Raw genomic sequence first — 19,749 nt, forward strand, 5'->3', positions numbered from 1 at the left:
GTGTCCCCCAACAGTCATGTTAAAATTCTAACCCCCAGATTGATAGTATTAAGAAGTGGTGCTTTTGATAAGTGATTAAGTCATAGGGTGGACCCCTCAAGAATGGGATTGTTGTCCTTATAAAAGAGACCTTCTTGTTTCCTCCTCTATGTGAGGGCACGGAAGAAAAGACATCGATAAACCAGGCAGCATGTTCTCACCAGATCCCAAATCTACCAGGAACTTGATCTAGGACTTTCCAGCCTCCAGAACTGTAAGAAATAAATGTTTCCTGTTTAAGCTACCAAGTCTATGATAGTTTGTTATAGTAGGCTGAACAGTTTAAGACAGGTCTTTATTTCTTTCTGCATATCAGATTTTCAGCCAGTATCGTATCCCTTTTGTGAGATTCTGCCAATGGCAAACAATGGTTTCTTTTCTGAAACAGTATTTTCCTTGCTATAGATTTCTAGGTTAACATCTTTATGTCTCACCCCTTTAGAAGGGGTCTTCTGGCTTCAGCTGTTGCTGAGTAGGTAACTGCTGGTTTGGTGGTTGCTCCTTTAAAGGCAATTCACTTTCTCTAATTATTGCTATTGACTGTTTTTGGTTTTGTTTGTTTGATGGTCTGCATTCTTATTATATTGTATCTTTGCCTAGATTTTTTTTTTAAATCCTTTCTAGAATTTTGATGAAATTCTGGAATTTGTGGATTGGTGTCTTCAGCTTTAAGTTATGTTCAGTCAATATATCTTCTTATATTGTCACTGTTACATTCTCTCATTTTCCTTCTGAATATCAAATTAAATATATATTGGATGGTTTTCTGTTCTTTTTTAAAACAACTTACCTGTTTAAATTATTTGAGGCCTGGGACAAAAGTTTGCTTTTCAAAAGGAAACTTGTGCAGAGGAACCATTATTGTTAAACATACTATAGTAAATCTTCCACTAGATAGTGATAATGTAAATTGAAGCTACTAACTCTTGTGAGATATGCAACAGTAATTTATCTCAGAAGAGGCCTTCCTTTCTCTCCATAATGTATGCCCATATGTTTTCTTTTCTTTTTTTTTTTTTTTAAGATTTTATTTATTTGACAGAGAGAGAGAGAGATCACAAGTAGGCAGAGAGGCAGGCAGAGAGAGAGAGGGAAGCAGGCTCCCTGCCAAGCAGAGAGCCCAATTCGGGGCTCAATCCCAGGCTGCTGGGATTGTGACCTGAGCCGAAGGCAGAGGTTTAACCCACTGAACCACCCAGGTGCCCCTTCCATATGTTTTCTGCTTCATGATTGGATGATTACACTTAGATATATACTGGTTTATAATGCCACATAATTTGATATTTTAGTTCATTTGAGAACCAAGAATGACTCTTATTTCAAAATATTTAAAGTATGAATGTAGGTAGTCCCTAAGTGAATATGGGGCTATAATGAAAATATATTTGTTTTATAATATTAAATATAAACCAAGAATAATACAGAAAATCTTCTGCCAAATGTGTTTTTTTCAGTTAATTTAAAACAAAAAGGATAAATTGTCTCTTTATTTCAAAAGTCTATCTTTGTTTCCATAAATTATTTCATTAATGACAGTAGAGTGTAACCTCATGTGAAGATTATAATCTATGCTTTGAGCTCTTGGGTTAGTGAAATGATTAAATTGTCATGTTGGAAAAACCATGTTGGTTGCACTGTGATATTTATTAAATGATATAGTAATAAAGATAGCAGTTGAATACCTCTGGCTGACCAGTTATGGTAAACAAGACTTAAAAGTGTGACAATCATTCAAGTCTTGGCAAATCTCTGATTGCTGGGCCCCACTCCCAGAATTTTGATATAGTAGATCTGAGATGGGATCCCCAAAATTGCATTTTTAATAAGTTCCCAAGCACTGCTGGTAGAATATAGTAATGTGTGGGCAATTAATCTTAACCTAACCTCACTGAGGAATGTTGAGGAATATGACTAATCATATATGCAGTCAAGTAAATTTGCTGTAGAGGCAACCATACGAGGTACTGATAAAGAGTTATGTAAAACAGGGTATCAAAGCAAGCTTGCTGTGTCTACTGATGCAAACTGAGTAACTTCTGACTGCTTGTTAAAGTTTGATATTAGGTTTAGTTCCAGATAAACAGTACTGAAAATCCATTATGAATTTTTAGTTACATAAGGACTCCCTACATACATGTACAATGATTTCTTTTATCAATAATAAGCTTAGCTAATTCTGTAATTACGAATTTACATTTCCCTTTGGTATCAATTTCTTGTTTCTCTAGAAAACTCCATAAAATATTCCATCAGGGAAAACATTTTCTCAACTCCTCTTCTGCTATGTTCTGTGTCTCTCCTGTCGTTTGGTTTCATTATCTGTTTTTTTTTTCTCTGCCTCTCCTGTTCTTTTTTGCCTCAACACCACAGAACACCCTTTCATGGGTTTTAGTTAGTTCTTTAAAATGTAGAAAGAGTGCCCCAATGTGCTGGCTTTATAAGAGTGTGGGAGGAAATACCATAATGCCTTTCATTAACCTCTCTTCAAGGAGGATATAGAGCTATCCCTTAATTCTCCAAGGCACAAGTTACATAGTTATCATGGCTTCATTCAACACTTAGTATTAAAAGACAAAAAGAACACCACAAAGAGAAAACCCAACATTTAACCTGTCAAATGGATACATAAACCATCTGAGCTTAAGGGCAAAATCTGGTACAGAAATTCCTTACTTCTAGTTCTCAGTTCAATTCTAGGCTAATGCACTACTTCAGGTTTTGCCTTCTCACTCTTCCCAGAAAACTATCTCCAGTTTTCTACCCAAAGGTACGTTAGTCTGAACTTTCCATTTTGATATATGTGGATCTTCTTTGACAGATAAACCTTCATGATTGTATGGGAGTAGAAGAAAGAAAAGCAAAAATTAAAGATGATTATGGCATATCAGAGATGTATTTACTGTGAATGTAATGAAGTTTAAACCTTGGGTCCCTTCTTCATGGACATGTTCCAAGGTTTGGGGAGGAATGTGTCTATAAGTTGCCTAACATTTGTAAAAAAATAAGATATTTTAACAATAACATGTTAAATCTACCATCAATTTCCACTATCTGGTTTATTTTTTTGCTATCAAATTTTCTCTTGTGTTTAATGATATTAGAATGATGATAGACCGTTTTTATGGTGGGCAATCCAGCTTGGAGAAAAATTAGTAAGAATATATTTAGTTTGGAGTTAGTGTAATGCTTACTTATAAATATGTTTATCACTGGCTGTCCTCAGGTAGAAAAGACTTCTAGGAATATTCTATCTCCCACTGTCCTAAGTCACCTAGTATTGTGCCATGTTGTGCCTAGGAGGTATGAACTTATGAAAGAAAAACAGGTTTGAGATGAGCAGCGTCAGAAGGTAGTCAATGGAAAAGTCTCCCAATCAAAATAAAAATATGAAGATCTATATGAATAACTCAAGATGAAATTTTCACTAACAGAAATATTGCAATGAATGATTCTAAAAATTTAACATATTTTATATTAGAATCATGTGAAACTGGGTTTTTTAAAAGAATTCCTGTGATTTTAGGGAACAAACACATAGCAGTACCATAGAAATAAACACAGATCACTTAAATGAGAACAAGCATGGGCTGTTTATTCAGAGGTTGCTGTAACATGGGAGTCAGCCACTGTGGAAAGTAAGATGAAGTCACTCAAGTAGTAATTTATGTCAAAAGCAAGGATGCAAGTAACCAGCGGCAACAGGAGGTCTGCAAGTCCTCCCTCTATAAAGGGAGGATTTTTAGAACAAACTATTTTCACACAGACACTTTCATGTCTGACCACATCTTACAGATGCAGCTGCCACTGACGGCTTTGCCCACCTGACCTCTGAACAGAACAGAGATCCTCCACTGTTTGAACATAATCATAATAAGCAGTAAATGCCAAGAGCTGACCTGGACCAGACCGAGGCCTTATTTCAACTATGTGCTCTCATATATTGACTTCACGCTTAGTTCATTGACTTACTACCCCTTACTCTATCTTGTTTGTGTTATAGAACGTCTCTTGTGTTTTGCTTTGCGTGACATGTAAGAAGCCAAATTTAAAAACGTAGTTAAATGTCATTAAGTTTGGAATTCTGAACCTGCTTTATAATTATGCTAATCTTGTTTTACGACTGAATAAAACTGACAGTGTATGTGTGTGTGCCTTCATAGCGTGCTCATGGTACAGAGACTTGAAGACATGGGGTGGGAAAGTTTTAGAGTGGGATAAAGAGAAGACTTCAGGTATGCTCTGATTGAAGTCTGTTAGCACAGAGAAACAAAATAGAAGTAGGGCATTTTATGTGATTCTATGTGATTAGCTTTGCATAGTTGTCTTTTCCCAGTTGTTCCTAAATTGGAAAAGGAAGCAAAAATTAGAGGAGCCATCAGTTATAAATCAAGACCCAGTTGTTTGGGGCCAAATAATATAAAATTTATTGGTCAGCCTCTTGGACTGGTTGCTAGGGATACTAGTCTGACTTCCCATTCCGATTATTATAGATAGTAGGTTGACTTCTGTGCTCATTATTGCAGATTATGGCCTAGAGTTATATGTGTATATATATATATATACACACACATATATGTATACACATGGTATATACATGTGTACATATACGTATATGTATATGTTTTATATATATGGTCTGACAATTATCCTTTTGTATATTTAATCTCTCAGTACTATACAGAATGTTTATATCTGAGTCCAACGTCCCTTGTATTGGGGACCCAAAATTATTTGAGTCTATCTGTATCTGATGCATCTTGCTCTGATGACATGACATTTTGGAATGGTGTTTATAGTATCCACCAACTTATAAAAATTTGGATTTGTGGTAATTACTTTATTATTACAAGCAAATGCTATCTTTCTTATCTAACTTTTATATAATAATTTTACACATTTCCTAAGAAGATTAACCCCCAGATATAAAAGCCTCAGATCCAAATTTTTGAGTACATTTCTGCTCAAAGATTTTTGACTTGTGCAATGGGGTTATTAGTGCTATTTCTCTTTATGTAAATGACTGGAAAAGAGTGGTATTGAGGATATGAGTACTATTTTGATTTAAACACATTCATCCTTCAATATTTATTAAATTTATTAAACTTACTTAAACAGAGATATCAGGTACTTTTTTAAATGTAAAAGTCTGAATATCTACTAAAATACATGGTTTTGAATTAGATCTCATTAGGAAATAATGCAGATAGAACAGAGCTTAGGACCAAGGTTTGAAGTTTGTCAACAAGTTTTGTTGAGAAAAAGATTCATTTAAAAAGAGAGGAGAGGTTGGTGAAAAAGCACTGTAACCTTCTGTATTGCTTGAATTCACCTTTGAAGTAAAGGGATCTCTTGTTTGAATCAAACATTTCCATGGGACTTCTCTGTTCAAAGTTAAAATCAAGATCCTATTCAGGAACATTCAATAGGGTTCTAACTACTCTGCATAATAATATAAAAAGATTTCTTTATTGTCTGCCTGGTAATAGGTAACATCTTTCAAATGTGATTGCCTTTAGGAGCTTTTCCCCCTTGATATAGATTTGTACTTTGTTGCCTGTGTAAAATGTTATTAGAATCAATTGTATTCTCCCCAGGAGATTAGGAGGAAATCCATAGGAAATAGGGCTTATCTTGAACACTTATTATTGGGGCACATGGAAGTTGACCAGACTGATAATGTCAAACCACTCTGGACTTTTCTACTGTATTCCTTATAAGGGTACTCCGGATTGAATAACTAAGGCTTTGCAAAATGCACTATTATCACCATTCTCTTTTAGTGATTTTCCCCCTGAAAGAAATAACCATTTCACCCATCAAGTAAGGTACAATTTCAGTACAGGGGCTGATGGGAGAAGTATTTTGTAATAAGGTGGCATTAAAAAAGGGATTGCAAACAGATTTAGGGAGTTGAGGAAGGGTTCTCAGAAGAACTGACTTCCAAACTGAGTGTTTAGTCTGACAAGGAAAAAGAAATGGGTGAAGGGTGTGGGACAACATTTCTAGCATAGACAATAGTACATATAAAATTCTATAGGCAAATACGATTTATAGGGATGTGCAACTAAGGAAAGGGAAAGGCAACGAATTTGAATCAAAGAATTTATTTTTTTAATTTTTAAAAAAGATTTTATTTATTTATTTGACAGAGAGATCACAAGAAGGTAGAGAAACAGGCAGAGAGAGGGGGAAACAGGCTCTTCACTGAGCAGAGAGCTGATGTGGGGCTTGATCCCAGGACTCTGCCACCATGGCTTAAGCCAAAGGCAGAGGATTAACCCACTGAGCCACCCAGGAACCCCCCGGATCAAAGACTTTAAAAAAGCATTATCAAAAGTTGCAGATGCCAAGCTAAGCAGGGCTAATATCAGAGAATCTCTGCAAGGACAGGACATGCTAAATTTGAGAATCTAAATTTCTCATTAGAATTCCTTTAATTTTATTTTTGGTGATGTTTACATTACTGTGGTATATGAACTAACACTTAAGAGACTGATAATTTTGTTTGTCAAAAAGTGTATTTGGTGTCAGAAAATGAATTTGCATATAAATAAAAAAAGATTATTTGCAAGGATTAGTGCAAGGGAGAGGAAAACCATTGCAATAGAGAGAACACACTGACAATGAGATTTGCAAATATCTCAAAGGGAAGGCAAAAAGAGCTTTTTTTTAAATGGGGGAGGGAAGTTGTTGAACAAGATTAGAAAAAAATGGGTATAGGTAAGTGGGATAAAAAGGTAATACAATCATATAATTGATTAGGGATTGTTTTTCCCTGAGGTAAACTTATGTTCTGGAGGGGCTGTTGAGAAGGGGTTGTATGCTAACTCAGGGTGGGAAGCCAGGGGTCAAAACTCAGGAACTAGGAAGAAGGAAAGAATCTTTTTTTTTTTTAATATTTTATTTATTTGACAGAGAGAAATCACAACTAGGCAGAGAGGCAGGCAGAGAGAGAGGAGGAAGCAGGCTCCCCGCGGAGCAGAGAGCCCGACGAGGGGCTCAATCCCAGGACCCTGGGATCATGACCCGAGCCGAAAGCAGAGGCTTTAACCCACTGAGCCACCCAGGTGCCCCAGAAGGAAAGAATCTTAACTGAAGTTTGGTCAAGTCAAGACAGCAGGCTAAGATAAACTGAGGTAGCCAACAACCTCAGTATCTCAGTGAATTAAAATAATAAAAGTTTATTTCCTCCTCATGTTATATCTATAATGGTTTAGCAGGTGGTTGTTTGCTACTATACAAAAACTTTCTGAGATCATCTCTTTCTTGTAGTAATTTGTCAGCTATAGCCAGCACACAATATCATTTTGTTTACCAAATTCTTTTCTAGACTTATGCGTTCAGAAAATACATTTCCTATCATAGAATTACAGCAGGTAAAAATTTAACTATTTTGCCCCTATATAGTATGGATTGCCATCATTTCAGCTTAGCATAACAGTTTCTTACCACCTGTAGCCAGCTCATAAACCACTATTACATATGTTAATTTTTCTTTTGTATATTATATAACAATTTCTACATTACTCAGTGGCTGAATAGGCTAACTTACTGTGCATAATCAAAAGACCTGTATCTCAGTGGCTTAAACAACAAAGGCTGACATTTCACTCATAGTACTAGTCCTTGACAAGTCTGCTTCTGTGTTAAATCTTTCATAACAATTTAGGAATCTAGGCTTAAGCAGTAACCGTCATCTCAATTATTGCTTATTGCCATACCAGTAGAAAGGAATACTCTGGAGAATCACAAATTAGCAATTAAATTTTCTGACTAGGAAGTGACAGAGATCACTTCTGCTCACAACTCTTCTGTTACATCAGGGGGCCTTGCATGCAATGTTAACATGTGTCAAGAAGGAGGAGAAACAGAGATTACTTGGCAATTAACGTTAATGATAATCATGGAAGCTATAGTATTTGAATTGAGGAAAGAAACAGAATCTAAAAGATAAATGGAATTATTATGGGAAAATGATTGGGAGGATAAATATGAGTGAAATAAAGTAATAGAGATGAGCTCTAAAAACATGATTTTTTAAAAAGATTTTATTTATTTATTTATTTATTTGACAGAGAGAGAGAGAGATCACAAGTAGGCAGAGCGGAAGACAGAGAGTCAGGCAGAAAGAAGAGAGAGAGGGGGAAGCAAGCTCCCGGCTGAGCAGAGAGCCGGATGTGGGGCTCTATCCTAGGACCCTGAGATGATGACCTGAGCCAAAGGCAGAGGCTCAACCCACTGAGCCACCCAGCCTCCCCCCCCCCCCCCCCGCCTATTTTTTTAAACATAAGACTAGAGAAGTAAAGATTCAGAAGTGGCATTGAGGAACAAAGTTAGTACTGACTGCCTCACCTCAACACATGCCTGACTTGGTTATTCTGATGGTATGGGTAAATAAGGACTCTTTAATAAAGAGAGACTTTAAGTAACATCTTGAGGAAATCTCTAGGCTCATTAGGAGAAAAAAAAATGGAGACTGTTTTATTCTATATGTTTTATTAAGTTATTTGTAATAGGAAGTTTCAAAAGGTATAATGTGATGGACTTTGGGTGAAAGACACTTGGAATAACTGAAGGTGTAGAAAGAAGCATAAATGGACCACTGTATTTTTCTTTCAATACCTAAGGATAAGAAATATGGCTGAAATTAGCTGATTCTATAACTCTGAATAATAATGGTGGAAAGTAAATAAACAAATTACAAAGTGCACAAACTCACACAAAGTTCTTGACCATGGTGTCTGACTTCTCTGAAGGACTCAAAGTATAGGCTCCTGGTATTAACTTCTTTTATTACTTTCAGGATCAAGATAACTCAAGCTCTATATTTTTGTAAGCCCACTAAAGTCTTAATAATATTGAACACAGTCATCAGAGAATTATTTTCTAGCAAATAAACACCAAAATTCAATTAATATTATTATGATAATTCAAAGGTAACTTCCATCAGGAAGATTTTCCTGACTTCTCCAGCCTTAGAACCATGACCCTGTATGGTTCTGGAGCCATATGGGCTTACATAACCATCCCCTGCTTCTACTCGTACTGTTGTTCAGTCTGCTTTCAACACTGCAGCCATTTAAAATAGAAGTCAGAATGTCACATCTCTAGTCAAAACTCTGCAATAGCTTCCATTTTAACTCAAGTAAATCCCAAAGGCCTTATACTTGCCCTCAACTTTTTTTTATGATCTCGTCTTCTTTCTTATGTCCTCCCCCTTGTTCATTCTACATGTTATCCTGACCTTCTTATATTTCAGTATATTCATGTGGTGGGCTCTTGTGTTTCAGATTTCACACTGGTTTTTTCTTTGTCCTGGGATACTCCCCTGAGATAGCTATTATAGCTAACTATACCATGCTCTTCATATCTGTGCTAAAACCATGCTTATCAAGTAAACTTTACAGTTTAAATTGCCACCTTTACATTCTGGACATCCTTATTCTGTCTTATTTCTTTCTGTTATGTTTATCAACTTACATACAATTTCATTTTTCTTTTATTGTATTAATGTTTTATTGTCTATTTTCTTTGCTATAAAAAAGTGCCATAAAGGTACATATTTTTGTATTTTTGCTCTGTATTGTTCACTGATGTATCTTAGGAACCTATAAGAGTGGTAGACACTAATAGTTACTTGTGAAATGAATTATGCTAACCAGACATGGTCTAAGAACAATATTTAAGCCTTATTTACCTTAGTTTTCAGTTAAGGAGCCAGAGATCAAGGAAAAAAAATGATGCAGGGAGACCTTTTCAGGTATATAAAGTATGTAACACATTTGTCATTTTACATATTTAGAAAAGAGATTTTACAAAGTGTAATATATTTGAAGTAATGCACTAAAGTCTACCTTTCAGTAAAATTGAAACCTAGGACATTTTTATAAACTTGAAAGTACAATTTATCTTTTATTTAAGATAGAGAGTTACACAAGAGACAACACAATTGAATTGCCCAATTTACCTTAAGTTATCTACATGTGCAAGACAGGTTGCATTTGTCAAATTACCTGCTTAAATTTGTAATCCTACTTCAACTTTTTGTTTTCATTGTTTTGTGTACCTTCTCAAGAGTATAAAATAATGTACACTAGAATTGATTTCAAAAGTCCTAATGCAGACAATTAATTTAATCACATATATATTCTGAACACTAATTCCTTCCTTCCTTCCTCTCTCCCTCCCTCTTTCCCATCCTTCCTTTCTATCTCTCTCTTTTTCTCTCCCTCACCCACTCTTTCCCTCTTCCTTTCGTTTGATCCACATGAAAATGGTCAATTGATATCTGATAAAAAAACAAAAGAAATTCTACAGAAAAAAGATAGTCTTTTAAACAAACAATCCTGGAACAGCTGAACTTTCATATGCAAAAAAAAAAAAAAAAAAAAAAAAAGAAGAAGAAGAAGAAGAAGAAAAGAAAATTAAAAAGAAACTCAACCCATATCTCAAACTTACACCTCAAACTTTATACAAAATTAATTCAAATAAGATTGTAAACATAAATGTAGAATATAAACTCATAAAACCTTTAGCAAAAAACAAACTGGAAATCTTTGTATCACTGGACTAGGCACAGTGTTTTTAGTACAGCAGATAAAGAATGATAAAAATAAAATAAAAATTGAGAAACTCCTGTTAAAGATTCTGCAAATTAAAATATTAAAACACAGACTAGAAAGAAATACAGATCTTCTTTGACTATGACATTGGAAATGCATTTAATACACATAATCTACTGAACATCACAGTTTAAGCCTAGCCTATCTTATATGACAAAATCATTTATCACAAAGCCTATTTTAAAATAAAGTGTTGAATATCTCATGTAATTTAGTGAATACTGTACTGAAAGTGAAAAACAGAATGGTCGTATGGGTACAGAATACCTTAAGTGTATCCTTATTATCCCTTGTGATTACGTGTCTGACTGGAAGCTGTGGTTCGATGCTGCTATCCAACATCACAAGAGAGTATTGTACCACAGAAAGCTGGCCCTGTAAAAGATTGAAGTTCAAAACTTGTACAGATTCCACTGAATGCAAATCATTTTTACACCATTGTATGATTGGAAAATTATAAGACGAACCAACATATTGGAAAGTATCTATATTTGTAAAGCATATATCTTGTAACTAACTTGTATCTAGAACATATAGAGAGCTCTCAAAACTCAACAATATTTTTTTTTAATTGCCAGGAGTTCTGAAAAGAAGCTTGACCAGGGAAGATAAACATGACAAATAAGCATATAAAAAGATGCTCAATGTGATTAGTCATTAGGGAAATAAATTACAATACTAAGATGCTACTACATAGCCATTAGAATAAAGAGGGGGAAAACTGAAAATACCAAGTATGAAGTTGTGGAAAAGAATTCAAGTACGAAATCTTGAAATCTCATATATAATTGGTCAAAATACAAAAGGATACAACCATTATGAAAAATAATGTGTAGTTTCTTATGAAGTTAAACATACGATTATGTATGCATTCCAGCTGTGTGTATCAAACAAGTTTATTCAATTTACTAATAGCTGGAAACTACCCAAATTTTCGCCACCTGGGAAATGAGTAAACAAATGGGGGTACATCATAATGAAATGTTACTCACCGAGGGGAAGGAGCAAACTATTGATAGACAACATAAATTATCCATAGTCATAGATTGCTGGTGTTTTTCAGAAAAGATAAAAGTGACTTTCAAATCCCATCTTCTAAGATACTGATTTGGAAATGGAATTGTATAACTTCAATGAATATAAAAGGTCATAATACTACTGGACACTATTTAACTCTTTGGTAAGGTAATAATTATTTTAATCCCTGATTTAAAAAAAATAGAAATAGATACTGAAATTTTTAGAATTATCCAGAACAGGGAATGCTGCTTCCTTACATATTGGACTACAGGTACTTAGAAGGAGCTAACTCAACTAGCAAATTCATATGAGTTTGGAAACTTAAATAAATCTAAGCTAAAAATATTTCTCAATTAAAGGAATAATTAGCATTCCAATTTAAATTAATCTCTTATTTACTTGGGTGGTGCACATGGGTACCAAATTTTAATTCAGTCTATAAAATTAAACAACAGTGTAACTGAACATGTAAACTAAGTACCCCACCCATGTTACACTTCAGGAGTGGCTGATACTTGTGGTTAATATCTTCAGTTGCCATCAAGAATATAATCAACACTGTAATAGTAATAATATTCACCCTTACAAGCCCCTAAATCTCTCCACTCTTAGACACAGATTTACTCACCAGTCTCCTCAACAATAGAATAGGAGTAGGAAATATCCAGTGTCTACTAATTACTAGGTTCTGTGTGAGAGGGACTGATATCATCTAATGTAGTCTACATAATATCTTTATACAGTAAATTTATTCTCTATTTTTAAAATGTGGAAATTGAGGTTCAGAGAGTTTATCTTATCCAAGTTTACATACCTAGTAAGTGTTGGAGCTTAAAATCCATGTAATAATTGTGTTCATATCTCTGAAACCATCCCCCTCCAACTTGAAGACTTTGAAGAATATCTATACAATGTTTCAGCAAATCAATTTTGCTAATTTCATGTAACCCAGCAAAGAAGGGCAGCAGAGTGGTATGACAGAAACTTCTGACAACCTAGGTATGCATTTATAATGCGAAAATCAGTTTAGCACTTTTTAGCTAAATTGTATTGGTAAAATTTAGGGATAGCCTATCTAATCCATACAGTACATACACATAACCTTATATTTTGCAAGATAGAACACTTTCAAACACTGTTTAATTTCAAGCCAACTATTCTTTAGTTCACTGGATGAATTTCAATGAAAAGTTTGAGTAATTATGAGTAATTAACATTAAAACTATCTTATTTTAGAGAGTATTCTATTTCTTAAATCTTGTTTCACCACATATTGCTGACGTCTGTCTCTTTTTCATGGTGAGAGACTGAACTGGCTGCCAAGACAAAGAAGAGAGATTACAGAAAGGGAAAAAAAAAAAACAAAAAACTATAGTCTTATAAACAGCATTTATAAGCCTGAATTTTAACATTACAATGGAGTAATTACTTACCGGGAATGGAAAGAGGTAATAAAATATGTCAAGTGATAATTCTAAGCTATCACATCTCCTCTTAAGAGTTTATATAGTCTGGTTTAGCTAGTTTAATTTTTTATGTAACTATTCACATTTGAAGGCTAAATCAGCCTCTGCTTGCAGACTCAAGGCTATTTATGAAGGCTTTGTGAAATGAGGCACAGTAAGACCTCTATATCTCTAGGTCCACCATTTAGTTGAGATATTTTCATTTACCATTCTTACATTTAGTTCTTTTCTTAACTAACAAAAGTGACAGGGGGATTCCAGCATGGATATGAGTGATCCACTCCCAATAAAGGTCACAACTTTTACAATAAAGCAATATCTGGTGAGAGGTATGTGCCAGTAACTGTAACAGTTGTGCTAAATACACTGCTTTAATATTTACATAAACTTTTAGGTCTGTGTTTTTTTTTTTTAATAGGAGTTGTGATTTATTATTTGACACATTAAACACTGAAACATTGCTTTATGATCAATCAAGGCTAACAAAAGTTATTTGAAAAGTGGTTGTTCCAAGTTTTTATTGATATGGGCCAAATAATGTCTCGTACCATGTTTTCTATAATTTCTCTATGCTGTGGTGTCTGGGCTCCAAATGTATAAGTCAAGAAATACAATTATGAGTATGCTTCTGTCCGTTTGTTTCAGTGTGCTGGGATTGGGGGGTGAGCGTGCGGTGTGGTGTTTGAAATCTTTAAATAATCTATGCATTCTGGGCGCCTGGGTGGCTCAGTGGGTTAAGCCACTGCCTTCGGCTCAGGTCATGAACTCAGGGTCCTGGGATCGAGTCCCGCATCGGGCTCTCTGCTCAGCAGGGAGCCTGCTTCCCTCTCTCTCTCTCTGCCTGCCTCTCTATCTACTTGTGATCTCTCTCTGTCAAATAAATAAATAAAATATTTAAAAAAAAATAATCTATGCATTCTCTGGGAATTGTCAATAGATTATAGTTGCTCTATGGGGTTTCTTTGCACTGTGTCTACATTGCCAGTATGAGTGTACACTGTTCTGCAACAATTCTTCCTAGGATTCCCACACAGCTGATCTGAAAGTTGGTCTTCATCATCCTCCTGATGTTTACTTATTTCTTCTTCCTCACAAGAAGCCACACCATTTAGAGTCAAATTTCCGGTGCCATCTGGAGCAGCTAGGTGGCCCTGAATATAGGAATTGAAAACTTGAGCTGCATGTTGGATAAAAATGTTTGTCATCTTGGATCCAAGTTAGGAGGACTCTAGCAATTTGCCATATATCTCCTTCTATACCATGTCATCTTTATCAAAACTTCTTCCAAAGCAGCACTTCACCTAAAGAATAAGTGAGGTGTGTGAGGCAGTTAATAAAGAAGAGAAGTTCATTTGGAATGACATTTAAAACATCTGGAGGGAATACAGTTATGAAGTTGCCGATTAATGCCAGAGAATCCCACAACTTCCAAATCTTGTATTTCAATTTCATTGATAGTATTTAGTAATCCTTCAATAATCAATATGTGATCTTACATGGGGAATAAAGGTCCATGAAAAGATGCTAACTGTGCATATGATTGCAGAGAATCTTGTGTTATAGCTGAAAAAAATTTTGATTTTTCCATGTACTGTGAGGAAAAGCTTTATAGTCTATTGCCCAGAAGAGTCTCCTGCCTGGGCTCCGTTGGCTTTGCCAACACATTTTGGAGGATTCAAATATAGCTATATAGTGTCTACCCAAATTTGGAGGAAAAGAGATCCAGCTAAACGCCTGATTGCCAAGTATAAGATAACTGCTGAAATATTCAAGATGTCTGAGTATTGAGGTTGCTTCTCCTGATGAACTCCTGCAGAACTTCAATAGTTAACATGTATATTTGAAAAAGGTCTTTTTCCTGAAATACTCTTCTGTAGTTGTCTTGGAATCCCATGCTCAGTCCAGTGTTGCTCATGGTACTTGAACATGAGGATTCACTCAATAGTGCAGTTAAAATAAAACAGCCCATAGTTTGCATAATGGGATTGCCACTACTTATCCACTGGGCGACTTCATTAAAAATGCTTTTTCAGTTAACTGATTTATCTAATGATCCTCATTTTATAATTGATGCCACTGCAGATAGAATTTGTACTCAAATGTACTTTTGGAGGTTAGGTCCTTGCAAAGGCATAGGTTAAAAGAAATGTTCACAGTGACTTGGTGCTACCTTTTTACAAAAGAATCCACTTTCAAACAACTGCTTCCAGCTTGGCTGGGGCAGCTTAAAAGAGAACATAGCCCATTTTGCTTTCTGGTTTTTGTTTTTGTTTTTGTTTTTTAATCTAGTGACCTTACTTTAGCATTACGAAGAGGTTAGTTTGTCTCAAAACAAGACCTCAGACAAGTGGCCGCTAATCACCTATTACAATTTTCAAAAATTTCCCTCCCTCTCGTCAACTGTTAACTCCCAAAGCATGAAGTACGACAATACGCTTGCAAACTGTTAATCTAGACTCTGATTTCCTAAGCGACAGGAATATGTGCTGTGTACCCTGACATTGTTCATTACTGACCCAGGAAGGTCGGGCCATCAGAACAGTGGACACGTTCTCCAGCTGAGAAGAGAATTTTAGAGCTACGCTGCAGCCATGATTTTCTTTCCTCAATGATGAACCATGCACTGCATTATGGGAACGGGTGCTAGGGCTTGCTTATGACGCTCACACCACCAACCTCACGGGCTAACAGAGGCTGTCCCCAGCTGGCATTCCTGCGGTCTGTGCAGTCCTGATGACCTGCCTGGCTTCCTGACTCTGGGGAACAGATAATTGAGCTGCCTTGCTGGGGAGCATGAGACAGGTTGTCTTGCAGTACTGTGCCAAGAGAGGCCATGGTGGTTTTCTCAGTCAATGGCCAGTGGTCCCTATGAACTGTTTTCATCCAATTCATTTCTAAGGAAATTGAAGATTAGATCGATGAAATGATTTGCTCTGGGAAAATGTTAAAACTTAAAATCGGGGCATCTTGGTGGCTCAGTGGGTTAACAGTCTGTTTTGGCTCAGGTCATGATCCCAGAGTCCTGGGATCAAGACCTCCCCACCCCCATGTGGACTCTCTGATCAGCTGGGAGTGTGCTTCTCCCTCTGTCCCTCCCTCCCACTTATGCTCTCTCTCACTATCTCTGTCTCTCTCTCAAATAAATAAATAATATTTAGAAAAAAACAAAAACAAAAACAAAAAACAAAAAAACTTAAATACAAACCTGAGATATGCTTGACTCCAGCACCTGGATTCCTTGATTAATCTTTTTCTCAAATAACAGCCCACCTCACCTGAAGAGATTTTAAGATTTTCAAAACTTGCTTCAAATTCTTCTTTTACAATTATCCCTGTTTTCCAAACGTGTAAGTTTCTGATTTCAGGTATAAAGATTAACAAAAACACACGTAATTGTTACTTGGATAAAAAATCCCTTATAACCCCATTCTTTACTGATGGGGCAATATGTAGCTTTTTAAAAAACATTTATTTATTTAAGACAGAGAGAGAGAGAGAGAAAGAGAGAGAGAGAGCATGAGGGGGCAGGGCGGAACTGGGTAGAGGGTGGGGGAGAACCTCCAGCAGACTCCCACTGAGGCAGAGCCTGCCTCAGTGTTCAATCTCTCCACTCTGAGATCAGGACCTGAACCTAAACCAAGAATGGATTGCTCAACCAACCCAACCAGCCAGGTGCCTCTAAGCAACATGTAACTTTAAAGAAATTAAAATTATATTCTATATTCACATAGTATCTTATGGAAACCAAACGTAGAACCCAAGTTTCTTGCCTCAATTGCCTGTATTCTGGTTAATAACAACAATAACAAAGATACTACAAACACAGGTAGGTATAATAAGGCATATTACTTAATTTAGATAAAAGGTAATGATTGTATAAAATAGTGGGTGACCCATCTCAACTTTGACTTAGAAAGGTTCTTTACAGATTATGACATTAGGAGAGACATAGAAAAATGTTACTATGGCTCAGTGAAGCAACCTGACCTAGGTGACCTGTGTGGAGAGACTACTCCTCCTCTCTACACACCCACTACTGGTGGGTGTGAAGACAGATGAAGCAACTGGCTACCCAGGCTGTATTTGACCACACCTATGACTGAGAGGATCAGTATCTTAGTACACCTATAATCTGGCTAATAAAGATTCAACATGCCTTTTTTTTAAAATATTTTATTTATTTATTTGACACAGAGAGAGTTCACAAGCAGGCAGAGATGCAGGCAGAGAGAGAAGGAGAAACAGGCTCCCCACTGAGCAGAGAGCCTGATGCAGGGCTCGATCCCAGGACCCTGAGATCATGACCTGAGCCGAAGGCAGAGACCTAAACCACTGAGCCACCCAGGCACCCCTCAACATGCTTTTTGTATGGATACATGGTTTATTAAAATAGTAATATTCTTCTACTCCAGTTGGTAGTCTGTTTTCCAAATCCCCTGAGTGCCCCTCCTACCAAACTGGTCTTTCCAATTCCAGATCTCTACATTGCTCTATCATGCAGAAACAAAAGGTAAATCCTAGGCAGTAGCATGCTTCCAGGACTGTTTCCTTGTTCATGCTCTGCCTATGACCCAGCATTGTGTCCTGACACACTGGTTAGACTGTGCAGTCCTATAAATATTTTTAATTATTTATTTTAAATTCCTGTTAGTCATTTTGATGTATTAAATGTTACATGAAGTTATTAGCTAACCATTTAATATTTCTTAGTAATACAATAATATAGTTATAAAATATGATGCATAAGATTTTTAAATCAATTATTACAGTAAAATTGCTACATATACAGTCAGTGGTGGGAAGTATTTGTTGTTTCAAATCACAAGCTATAGAACTAGACAAATCTAGCTTTGAATATTGCTTCTATACTTAGCTAAATCTAAGGTGATGAAAGCCCTCTAAGATTCCATTGCTTCATTTATGAAATGGAGATAATCTTACACACCCTTTTCTTCATCCCAAACACCTATGTTTCCTAGTGGATCCTACACCAGAAGTTTACTATGTGATACCTAACATTTTAAATCTGAATGGAATCTTAAGCATTTCCCTTTATTTTTTATTTAAACATTTTTTTTCAGTATTTAAAATTCTTCTCAATGAAAGTATTTTATAAGTGTCTCTCTGGGGAAAATCTAACTTTTAGTACTGCTCATAGAACATTTCAGAAGAAACTTCATGTTCTTTAAAACATGATTAAAGCATGTTCCTCAGAATATGAGTTTGCTGTATTTAGTGGACAAAGTACATATTTCATTCTCCTTTAAATTAAATATTTTGTGCTAAATAAAAAGGGGGAGAAAATTATGTATGTTCAATTAGATATGGATAGTCTTCCATTGAAGTGTTTTTTTGTGGATACTTATCATGAATGGTTATTCTGAATAATATTAGGGCAAAACTAGTGATGATATTATCCAATGGGAAAATAATAAGCTAGATCAAATTTTACATTGTTATATTATGTAATACTATTTCTGTAAATTCCAGTAAAATACAATGTAATTATGTTCTTGATATTTTCAGTATATTTAGGAAAAAAGGTTGATGTTCATGAAATATCTCTTTTCAACATGTACCATAGAAAAATGCACAAAGCTTTTGTTACTAAGATGTTTCTGTTGTAAATATTATATGGTCAAAGTATGTCTTTAATTAAAGAAAAATCCTAAGAAGGCAACAAATAGAGTAGAGATGGTAACTTAAACTATACAGATAGGATTAAATTTGTAGAGAAATCATTAAAGGAAAACAAAAATAATAACAGTAAAGAGAGTTTTTGAATCATTTTTAAATGGACTTAAGACAAGTAAGCTTTAATGCAGTTTTAAATTCCTTATTTGATTTGGATTAAATGAAGCCAAATACAGGTTGCCCTAATTGGGTAAGTAAAGGTTTTCTTAGGAAAACTGGAAAGAAACTAGTTGTAATGATGGGTAAGTGATTGATATCAAAACTGATTCTATGTCTAGGATGCCTAGAGGTCACCAGGTTAAAGGCACATGTTTTGGAAAAAGAAATCTGAGCTGAGGTCAAGAGGTAAGTGAAAACATGGGGAATGGATGTAGAGCTGCCTAGAACTTAGATTTGGGAGTTACAGAATGGGAGATGGTATTGAAAAGGGAAAATGAAGTTGGATAAGTAATTGAACAGGAACACAAAAGTAAATGAAGTATCTCAAAAACATATTGATCAGTTTTAATTTAAGTAAGAAAAAAAGAGATGTTATTCTAGTATCAGAGGAACACCATGATCAAATTTGCTTTGTGGCTGAAGGAAGAGAATATATCAAGGGAAGTAAGACTGAAGATGCAGGACAAAATAGAAGGTAATTGTGGGTAGTTATAATGTCAAACTCAGCTGTAGTATTTGCTGTAGGCACTAGAGAGGAATAGAGTTTGGAGAGAAACTTTAGAAAGCAATGAATTGCACTTAGCTACATCTTAGAAGAAGAGGTCTAGGGGAAGGGAATGAAAAAAGATTCTTAAAAATCTAAGGTCCATTCCAAAAGAATGGCCTCTTTTCATTACTATCATTTGGGCCATTTATTTTAAAAAGAGCTTAAAATGGCATCTCATTGTTGGCTTAATTTGCATTTCCTT

General features: G+C 35.4%; 1 pseudogene; it reads right to left on the bottom strand.

Annotated features, from left to right (window-relative positions):
* Positions 1–3,794: 3,794 nt before the first annotated feature.
* On the bottom strand, positions 3,795–15,982 carry LOC123936856 (annotated as a pseudogene).
* Between the last annotated feature and the right edge of the window lie 3,767 nt (positions 15,983–19,749).

Source organism: Meles meles, chromosome 2 (genome assembly GCF_922984935.1).
Source record: "Meles meles chromosome 2, mMelMel3.1 paternal haplotype, whole genome shotgun sequence".
Classification (NCBI taxonomy): domain Eukaryota; kingdom Metazoa; phylum Chordata; class Mammalia; order Carnivora; family Mustelidae; genus Meles; species Meles meles.